This window comes from Uloborus diversus, chromosome 7 (assembly GCF_026930045.1).
Source record: "Uloborus diversus isolate 005 chromosome 7, Udiv.v.3.1, whole genome shotgun sequence".
NCBI classification, from domain to species: Eukaryota; Metazoa; Arthropoda; class Arachnida; order Araneae; family Uloboridae; genus Uloborus; species Uloborus diversus.
The window spans coordinates 956,714-968,877 of NC_072737.1; positions in this window are offsets into that span (position 1 = coordinate 956,714).

The window sequence follows — 12,164 nt, forward strand, 5'->3', positions numbered from 1 at the left end:
GTACACACATTTGTAAAAATGCATGTGACAAACAGAAACAATTTAAACAACTTTCTTCAGAAATTGCTTTTTTTTTTTAAACTGAAAATCACCATTAGAGACATTGAATTAACATTCATTCAATTGACATTAAAAACTATATACAAAAATCACATCATGTCACAAATGAATGGTTGAGTGACAATTTGGCGTACGTTAACCACTTTTGGTATTTTAAACGAGGAAAGCTATATTTGTCGCAATTGATCAAGGTTAGCCTTGAACTTTTAATTTTGGACTTTTCCTTCCGCCCACTGCTTTTTGGACCTGAAGTGAACTGAGGGAGATTTTCAATACAGTCCAATTTGTAAAGCTTTTTATTTGAAGTTGTAAATATTTGTTAATATATTGAATTTTTTTTGTTTAGAAAGTACTGTGAATTTTTTAGTCAATTTTAATAATTCTCTATGCAGCTAAAGGTGCAAACGCCCAGAAAGAATCGGCAAATGGTAAGATTTTACCTAAAATTTAAACTTGAGATACCGATTATTACAGTATTGGCAGTTATGATTCAGAAACAGGGTTGGCCGGATTGGACCCAATTGGGTCGGATCCAATGGGTTTTTTTTGAAAAAATACATTTAAAAAACCCATTATTTAGCCCACTTTTGGGTTTTTTAAATTTTCTGAGAAGTTTTAAAAAAAATTAATTTAAATACTTTCACAATTTAAACTTCTTTTTCATTTCTTCTTCACTACAGACATTGGACATAAAAAATGAATTTTTTGAAATAGTATTTCTCAACTCTTAACAGCATTAAAAAAATGTTTCAAAGATTTTAAATAAATATATTTAACTTTTTTCTTTAACTGATAAATAAATGGACTCAAATTATTTTGACTTAGTCCTGTCACGTCTGATTTTACAAATATTTGCAGATTGTACAGAGGAAACTACTCTAGCTAAAAGGCTTTCATGTGAATTATTTCCTGCAAACAAACACGTCGCAAATCTCGAATAAACACAAGGTATATTTTTTAGAAATTAACAGGTTTTACAAACGGTCAGACAGAAAACAGATTAGGATATACAGTATTTTCATTATCTTACGAAAAAGTTTAATATTTCTTAGTTTTTACACAGAAATAGAAAAACAGGCAACATAAAATTCAAAGAAATGTCTTGATTAAGCTGGAATTCAGTAAAAAGAGAGTAAAAACCTTGAGGTCCTACAGTAGTTTTGCATAACAAAATAAGATACAGGAAAGTAAAATGCAAAAAAAAAAAAAAAAAAAAAAGTAGTAGCAATTAAAAAACGAACAATAGATTTTCTCACTCAAGAAGTAACTTTGCCTAACTGTTGGTAATCATGAAAACTAAAAAATCTGAAACTTCACCATTCTTGGGTTTCGTCTTCTTTTATACTTTTCTTCAGAAAACGCTGAATTTTAACTAGTTTTCCGGCTTTTTTACCCCAAGACAATTTTTGCGCTTTGTCCATATACTTACGCTACAATATGCTACAAGTACCCCACATTTTCCCTAAAAAAAGACAAAAAACCCACATTTCTTTTTAAAAAACCCAGCTTTAGTTGGGTTTTTTTTTTTTTTTTTTTTTGGGTTTTATTTAAAAAAAACCTCGATCCATGGGCTTTTTTAAAAAAAACCTGTGTTTTTGCCAACCCTGTTCAGAAAGTGTATTTTTATAATGCCAAAACTTGAATGTGTATCTCTGTCAAGGAAAAAAATGGATTGCATCTGTTTTAAAATAGTTAATATTTCATGCTTTCTTAGGAAATATAACTTAATGTCCCCTGGACCTAAAATGGAGGAGGACACTTGCCGACCAAAGGACACTCCATCCATTATAAAAGCCCTTTCTCAAAAGAATATTGTACAGGGGCCAATCCAGGATTTTTTTCTCGCTACCTATTCTTGTGAAAGTATTGCATCATTCTATTTTTGGGAAAGTTTTTTTATTTCATCAGCATTGTTTTTGTGAACTTTTAGAGGCATCCTCATTTTTGTGAAAGAGAAGTAGAACAAGCGAAATTTTAGTTCCAAAAGTGTAAATGTCTTCTAGTATTATTTTTAACAGGTTTCATTTTTTTGGGGAGGGGGGGGGCAGCAAAAAACCTAAGAAGGTCTTTTTACGATGGCGAAAAATACCATCGTAGTTTCAGCTTAATGGGCTATGTACTGTACAATATAGAAAATGATGAGAAAAACGGTTCCCCAAAACAGATGTCGAAAGATTGCAATACTATTGCATTAATACACTTTGGCGAGAAACAGCTAAAAATGAGTTAAAATACTACAAAAAGGTTGCTATTTAAGTGATTGTTCATATAAACCTGCTTAGAATTTTATTTCATGAGTACATTTTATTTTAAATAGAGAAACGAATTTTATATTTTAAAATGCGAATTTTTGTGAAATTTTCGATGTTTTTGTGAAAAGCTACTGATTTTATTACTTGATTTTTGTGAAAGTACCGATTTCAAAACAAGATTTTTGTGAAGGTACTGAAAAACGGTAGCAAAATCAACCTGTATTGGGCCCTGTTGTAGTAAAAAAATACTAAGTTTTATAGTTTTACGTCCCCACAGCCATTTGTGGGGGCGAGAGAGCTACATTTCAAAGTCATGCTGGTGTGAATTTCAACTTTTCAGACAAGAAAATTTGGTTTTCTGATCAAGCGCCGATGCATTTTGAACGCACATTGGGAATTCAAAAAAAAATGGGGGTAGAGTGCAGCACAATCTTAAACATGTCCGGAAGAAACACTAACTTACTTGAAAAAAACTTTTATTTTTGTGTGTGGACGTAAAAAAAAATGAATTTTTATGCAAAAAACTTTTTTTGGTGCCTCAGAATTTCCCGAAATTTTCATCTCTGCCGATATCAAATGTTGAAAAGGTATAACTTTGATATACCCCCCCCCCCCCCAAAAAAAAAAAAATTATGCGCCAAATATGGCACTACTACGGACTTTTTAGGGTTGCTGTTTCTTATTTTGGTTTTGCCAATTCAGGTTTTTTCCAGCTTTTAGGTTTTTGCTGTTGCCAAATTTAGTATTTTCTTGTATTTTGTATCATTTTTTGAGTTTTTTAAAAAAAGTTTTGTGAAAAAAAAGGCGCTAAAAACAGGTACTTCCCTTGGCGAAAAAAAAAAAGTCGCCAAATTTCCGATTGGGGGGGGGGGGTATATCAAAGTAGTTCCTGTAGTTGAAATTCCAACTTAATTGCTCTCGCACGGAAGGCTCTACACCCGAGTTCTCATCATTTCACACATGGTCGTTCAGAACAGTTTGGACATCAGAAAGGACGGCACATTTCAGCTGCAACGCGAGATTTAAAAAAAAAATCGTTTCAATTATGTTCACGTTATCTCATAATATGTCTCATAATACAAATGAAAAGGGGGTGGGGGAAACACATTACTACGACACGTTTGGGTACCCCGAATCTTTCCTTTTTCTCTTTCAATAACTCGGAGGGGTTGCTAAACACGACACTGCATAAAATTATGAAAATACGTAAATAAATGATAATGATAATAACTAAATAAATGAAACTCACTGAGTCGAGAAGAAAATCAGAAGTCACTTTTCCTAATCAGCACATTCGATTGCGAGCCCTTCTTTCTGTAAATCCCGCCGCTTCAATGAAATTATTACATTACACTGGACGAGGAGGAGTAAAAAGGCGACGAGAGTTCTGTAATTCAAGTCCCTTCCCTCCAGCGGTAAAAGGGTATGTTCGAATAAAGTAGCCGGTTACACGTGAATGACCATGGTTGCGTTCGACGAGCTCGACCGGTTAGTTAATCACGTGACAGCTAATGATCACGTGCTCCAATCAACCAATCAACGGCTGAAAATGGTAACCGGTGAGATAACTGATAGATGATAGAACGCTGCGGTTTGTAACCGGTTACTTACCGGTCGAGCGGTGAGATTCGTCGAACGCAACCCTTGTGTATTCTGAAGGTTGTGTTCAATGAGCGACCGGTAGTCTACCGATCGGTTGATCACATGACAAATAATGACGTCAGCGCAAATGCTTTAGCATTGACTGACCTCATTATCTGTCACGTGATCAATTGATCGGTCGCTACCGATAAGCTATTCGAACGCAAGCTAATCACTGAGCTGAAAACTAAACCTCTTCGATTTTTAGACCAATGGTTCTAGAAGAGCTACGGATTAATGAAAGTTAATGAAAACACCCTATGGACACTCATTGTGACGTCATCAAAAGGACCAATAGGTCCTACCCTCCCCAGAAGAGAGCCTTTATTCCCCACGCTTGTCACTAAAGATAACATTAAAAAAATTTCTGGAGGCGCCGCATTATGAGGGGCGGAATAGGCAATCGTCCTTTTTTTTTTTGCGCCCTTCAACCAGAGCGTCTTATTTTTTTTTAGCCCTCGAATCTGTGCTCCTTTTTTTAGTCCTCGAATCTGTGAGCTTTCGGATTTTTAAGCAATCACGATTGCTTATTGTTCTCACTTGCCTGTTTTGATTTCTTTCGATTTTATTTTCCCACCGCCACCCTCTGCAGCATCACCGTCGACCGGCTCCTCACGATGCTGCTCCTATAGCGAAAGCAGTCTCCAGGTTGCATCCATGTCCTACACACACGCGCATACACACACAACTACACACACACGCACGCACACACAAACACATACACACAACTACCCACACATTCATGCCTGCACACAGACACAAACACATAAGCCTACATACACATACCCTCTACACACAAACACACACATACACATGCCCTCTACACACAAACACACATACCCCCACACACAAACACACACGCCTACATACACACACACACTCGTGATTGCGAAAAACATAATTTGAATTCAAGATGTCAAAATTCAAATTAATTTTTACATTATCTTTTTTTTTTGTGCCCTCGTGCACTTTTTTTTTTTCCGCTGTCAAAAATTTTCTTTTTTATTTTATTTTATGTGTGTCCTCGAACGTGTGCAACTTCTTTCTTTTTGAGTAATTACGATTGCTGATTGTTTTCACTTGACTGTTTTTGCGTTCCTATGATTTTATTTTCCCGCCAGCACCCTCCGCAGCATCACCGTCGACCGGCTCCTCACGATGCTGCACCTCTAGCAAAAACCGTCTCCAGGTTTCGTCAATATCCTACACTTACACGCATACATACACGCACCTACACACATATACAATAATATACCTACACACACATACATACACCTACACATATACACAAACACACACCTACACACTCACATACACACACTCATGCCTGCACACAGACACAAACACACATGCCTACACACATACACATACCCCCTCCACACAAACACACATACCCCCGCACACAAACACACACGCCTACATATACACACACACTCGTGATTGCGAAAAACAAAATTTGAATTCAAGATGACAAAATTCTTTTTTTTTTTTTTTTTTGAACTTGAACGTGTGCGCATTTGCTTTTATGCGATCTCAAATTGTACGCCATTGTTTCCTTTTTCTTTTTGCTCCTTTAAACCTATGCGACTTTTTTTTTCCGGTGTCCTTGAACAAAAGCGTTTTTTACAATATATTTTTTTTTTCACCTTGCGTTTTTTTTTTCTTTTGCACCTTTAAACCTGAGTTCCATCGGTTTTTCTTTTGCGCCCTCGAACGTGCGTGCTTTGTGTTTTTTTTTTTTTCTTTATGCGTCCTCACACCTGTGCGTTTGAAGGGTTTTTTTTTTGTGCACCTTCGAACTTGTGCGTCTCGTGTCGTCGTCGTTTTTTTTTTTCGCCTTCATTTTTTTTTATTTGATAATTTTATTTTATTTTTAATTTTAATTTTTTGTTCGGTTTTTCTCACCTTCAGGTTGTTTTGTTTATTATTTATTTTTTCGCCGTAGGTTTTTTATTTATTTATTTCTATTATTATTTTTTTGTTGGGGAAGGGGGAGCCTTCGTTTTTTTTTTTTTTTTTGAGAGAGTCAGCATAGACGTGCTGATAATGTAAGGAGTTATCAATATTGATATTTTAAGATGAATACAATGTTGCATACGTGTTGTTATTACAATACTGTTTTTTAATCTTTATGCAGTGTGAAACACGCTCATATTGACGCTGTCAGTATAATGTCAAGATCTGTCGAGGTTGATGCAAGAAATTTTGCTAGTAGGGCGATAGTTAAAAGGCACAGTAATAATAAGTTCAAACTGCTGACCAGGGGCATGATGCTTCCATTTCCCAAGATCAAGAGAATCATATTTTTGTTCTCTTAACAAAACGTGGGGAAATCTATCGTCTAAAATACACAGCAAAAAATTTGATGCGGTGCAGACTCAAATTATTAAAGTTTTAAAGTAAAAAAAAAAAGAAAAAAAATTTAATTAGCGATATTGCCTCTTTTTCTTAATTTATTTTTTAAAAATTACTACGCCTTCTTTTTTTTCTGATGGTCCAAGTAGAGCCGCTATATAGATAGGCCGACGCATCAGCTTAAGTTTAGCCATTTTGGATCAGATTTTTCACTGTTGCAGTGCTACGGTTAATATGCAGCTAAGTTTCGCCGTAATAAGTATTTTATTTAATAAACAATTCACTAGCCGCTAATAATTACTCACCGTAAACAATCACCAAACACGATAACTCTCCAGAAAAGACAACAACTCAAACACGCGATCCGATTCAAAATGGCTAAAAGCTGATGCGTCGGCTTGTGTATACTATAGGGGTTTTCCAAGTATGCGTGACGGGATTCTTGTTTACTTCGAGTCAGACGTTGCCATGATCAAGCCCTAGTAATATAACTCAGTTTTCACTCACAATTAAAGATACTCTTCCAAAAAATAGCATGTGGCTTAAAATCGGCGAAGGATTTTAACGAGCACTTTCAATGTTACCTTCCTCTAATACTTTCTTCTCACCTATAGCTTCGACTCGATTCACTCTTGTAGTAATGGTTCTGAATCTTAGCTGGGTGCCAAGACAAACCTTGCATTCATCTCGCTCCTTTTTTTTTTTTTTTTTGAGCAATCACGATTGCTTATTGTTCTCACTTGACTGTTTTGATGTCCTATCATTTTATTTTCCCACCGCCACCCTCTGCAGCATCACTGTCGACCGGGTCCTCACGATGCTGCTCCTATAGCGAAAGCCGTCTCCTGGTTGCATCCATGTCCTACACACACGCGCGCATATATACACAACTACACACACAAACACATACACACACACAAACAAATACATACACACACATATACCTACACACATACACACAACTACCCACACATTCATGCCTGCACACATACCCCCCCCCCCCCACACACATTCATACACACAACTACCCCCACACTTATGGCAGCACACAAACACACATGCCTACACACACATACACATACCCCCTACACACAAACACACATACCCCCCCACACACAAACACACACGCCTACATACACACACTCGTGATTGCGAAAAACATAATTTGAACTCAAGATGTCAAAATTCGAATTATTTATTTATTTATTTTTTCAGATCGATCTACACCTCCGCTATAATCATCAATTTATACTCACACTCCTCCCAATCCAACAATCTCTCACTGACCAGCGACAACATGTTCATAATTGTTCGTGTTGCATGTAACTGACTTTAGTACTTAAACTTTATAGATAAAAATCTACTCGAAAGAAGAGTCGAAATACCTTTAAAAACCTCAGAACCGACACGACGGAAGTTAAAACAGCAGACAGCGCTCGGAAGCCAGACAGTAAAATGCTTTCCCGACAGACGATTTCCAGAGCTCTGGAGACGGCCCGCCGTTCGGAAGACAACCTCGACGTCGAACGGGATATCGGCCATCCGAAATCACCCCGAATCCGGGACACGAACAGGGTGGACGAGTCCACATCGACCATTGGGTCGCCAGCCCGGTCCAGCATCAGCAGTTTACGAAATCGGTCGCCAACCGCTTCGGAGAAATCGAGTTATTCGACCATCGGCGAGCGTCACCTCGACAACGCATCCATCTCCACCCTCCCGGCAGATGACGTCACAAGTCGCGACGGGACGTTTCTCGATGCGAGCCCAGAAGACCCCTCGTCGACTGCCGAAGCATCGATTCCAGCAGTGGTTGGCGGGAACGCGCCAGCTCTCAAGAGCGCCAGGAAGGATCCGTACCGGAACCCCATCACCGGAGAAGGGATGGACAGAGAACCCTTCCTCATCAGGAGTGGCATCCGAATACGGCAGCCCCCCGGAGGGACTTGCTCGGGAATATTTTAACAGGGGTTCGGAGAAGGGAACATTTTCATAACGTGAAACATTTGGCCCACTTTCAAAAATTTTCGCCAAATTAGTTCACAACAAATCGTTAAAGTGTTTATCACATACTGTAGAAATTTAAAATTAAAAGTGTTACTTTCCACACAAAGTAAGCGATTAAACGAGGATAACAGTTCCAATAAAATGAAAAGTAAACCAGCAATTAATTATGTAAGGTCACTAAATAGTGAGATTATCCGCCAAATAGAAAAAAAAGCATCCAGAAAAATTTACCCCTTTGCAAAATAGCAACAGCAATTTCAGTAAGAAATTTTTCCCCTCCTGTTTGGCCTGCTTAAAGTTATGATAATAACCCTCAGAATTTTCGAGAAGCCGCATCTGAAACGATATTTTAGAAAGATTCCCGGCGTTCGATATAGTTTTCCTTTGATGATGATGAAGAAGAGCTCCCATTCAAGGTTCCCCCCCCCCCCCCTTCTGGAATCCGATAGCTAAATTAATCTTTGTTGTGTTTCAATGTGAACTGCATTTTGGGTCACTATAACACAATCATAAATAAATTTGTTATTATTATTGCAATGTTGAGTGTTTCATGCTTTATCCATATAGAATTGCGTCAGGTCCGACGAACAAACAAAAAATGATCATGTTTTTATTACTGGCGACAATGTTTTTTTACTGGCGACAAAACGGTTAACGGTAACAACCTTTGCTGTTTCTGTTTTACTTGCTTGGCGACAAATAGGGCAGCGCTACAGAAGAAAAGTAACGAGGTTGCTTTCGGAACATGAGCTCCAAGGTGGGGGTATGTGTGTAGGGGGCATGTGTATGTGTATTTAGGTATGTGTGTTTGTGCCTGTGTGCAGGCATGAATGTGTGGATAGTTGTGTGTGTGTAGGTGTACGTGTAGTTGTGTGTGTATGTGCGCGTGTGTGTAGGACATGGATGCAACCTGGAGACTTCGCTAGAGGAGCAGCATCGTGAGGAGCCGGTCGACGGTGATGGTGCAGAGAGTGGCGGTGGGAAAATGAATAGGACGCCAAAAACAGTCAAGTGAGAACAATAAGCAATCGTGATTGCTCAAAAAAAAAAAAAAAAAAAAGACAGAAACGAACTGCTGTTCTCAAAATAAAGATTATCGCTACGTGAACTCTGTGAAGCAAAGTCAAACAGTTTACTTTGACCGATGTATTCAGCAAGCAATGGCTTTCATTTGGAGTACGGTACTCGCACATACTGTACTTAATGTTCAGCACTAGCAAGTACACTTAACATGATGCATTTGCAAGTAGTATAGTTAACATTAAATTAATAAACTTTTCTTTAATAATAATTTTTTTTCTCTCATTTTCAACGTTCGCACAAAAGCTTTTTTAAATATATCCTATTTCAGAAAAAAAAACCCAATTAAACCCAAATTTTTTATCGATCCGAATGGGATTCTATTCCAATTGATTCGGAGAATTGGCGTTCTACTGTCTACTGTAAGTCATTTTAAAGTTTGGTGAAGGTTCTCATGTCACTCTCGCATGACATAGGAATGAGTTCAACCATTATACGCAAAAAGAATGAATTTTGAATCCGCTGTACTGTTTATTCTCACCACTTTGTTAGATTCCTCGAGTATTTTGTAGTTCTGATTTGCCAAGTGTTTTTGTAGCTTTGAATAGGGATTGCAATACCGGACCAAAAATGCAATCCCGGAATTCGGTATTTTTTTTAATTGGACTACCGGTATTAAAAATTTTCCAAAAAACACGTTTTGTTGCTATATTTTATTATTTTGTGCAAAAAGTGCCTTATTTAATTATTGTAAACAAATACCATAATAAAAAATCAACAATAGCAAGGAACATAATTGTCACTAAGCCTGGAACTCATTTCAGTGAAAAAATTTAATGCAGTTAAAAAATATTCTTTCTGAATTCACGTAGTTGAGGGAAACTACGTAGGTTTGACCCATGAGGATTTTTTCCATGAAAAGTATATTTAGGGAAACTTTTAGTCATTGGTTGACCAGTCACACAGCAGTATTTTGCAGGACCAAGCCATTTCAGAATTATCAGTGGTTTTCAAGAAATTCAGTGTTAAAATGATACTACACCTAAAAAATAAATTTTGAAGATTTTGGAATTTTTTAACATTTTATCCTCCAGTTTTGAGGGAAATGATTTTAAAAAGTTTTCATGTTTAAGTCACTTTTCTATTAATATACAGTATTTCTATCTATTAATATACAGTAGTTTTACATAACTTTAATCAAAGTTGCTAAAAGTGTAAATTTAACAAAAGAATGCTATGCTTAAACCCCAAGCTAACTAGGGAGATTTGACCCAAAGACTCATTTGATGTTTTTTCAATGCATTTTTATTTTTGAATAGATAACATATTGTGATTAAGGCCGAATGATTTTATTTTATTGATCTAAGGTGCTAAAAATTTAAGGTAAACAAGAGAAAGCTACTTAAGAAGCTTTGACCCAAGCAAACTAGGGAGCCTTGAACCAAAGAATAATTTGATATTTTTTCAATGAATTTTAGTTTATGAAGAGCTAACATATTGTGATTTAGACTTGCTTTTATTTAAGCAATAACTTTAATGCTGAGACATATAAAGGGGGAATTTTTTTCACTTAAAGAATAACTAAAATATTTTGGTCGAATAAATTGTTTTTATTTGACAAATAAAATACTAATGATCTTCAAGCCCAATGATTTGTTTTTTAATGAACTAACTGAAATATTGTTTAGGTCTTAACTGATAAAGTTCCGAATTTTAGACTTCTGCTTTTCTGCAATAAGATTAAATGCGGGGGGTCATTTCTCCCTAGGCGTTTGGTCAAGTCTGCCTAGCTCTAGGGGCACTTGACCCATTTACAGACGTGATACATAATTATAATTTTTCTGTACCATTTCTCCCTCATTTCCCCTACAGTAAATTTGAAAATTACAACGCATTTGATCTGGATGATTTCTTCTTTTCGTTTCGAAATTCTTCACAATTAATATGTATATGTCTGAAAAGATCTTCCAACTGATTATGTCTTATCTCTTTACAAATGTTCAAGACATTATAAATATTATCTCGTTTGGAATAAAGCTAAATAGCGAGACAGAACAGCACGCCAATACCGGTGACAACACTTGTCGCAGTACTAAAAAGAAAAAGCTTTTTTTTCAAAATTCAGCACAGTTGAGACAAATATTTTTTATGAAATATTATAAAGAACTTCTGCAATGGATGGTTGGAGTAAACTGCTAAAAGCACAACCATACTTAATTACACACTTAAAATTAATTTTCACACTAGGGCAAGTGAAGAAAATAAAAACGTGATTCTCATAAAACTCGCGAAACTACGATTCATCATACCATTGATGAAAATATCATTTTGCAATATTTCCGCTACTTTTATATTCATTAATATTTGTACTTTTGAAGCCATTTTTGCTTCAATAGATTGATTGTCTCATCGAAAAATAAATTTATATTTAAAATAACAGTAGATATCTAATTGGTTAAATTGAAAGCTTTGATTAAAAACTATTATTTTTTTGCTAATACCGAAAATAGCAAATACAGGTATTACGATTGCTAATTAGCAAAAAAAAAAACTGTTTTGTGTAGTTTAATTAAGGGATAAGAATTAAGGTATCATTAACCTGAAACACAATTTCGGGAATTGGGGGGCTAATATACATCTGTACCAGACCTGTAACACGTTTTTGAAGTAAAACACAGAAACATTTTCTGACGTAAACCTCAAAGTAAGGTTTTTTTTTTTTTTTAATCAAAGTGGTCAAAACTTTTTTTTTTTTTTGTCAGAATAGATTACAGGACTCCAGTTTAAATCATTGCGATGCTTGCAGAACTTCGATCGAATTATTTGAAA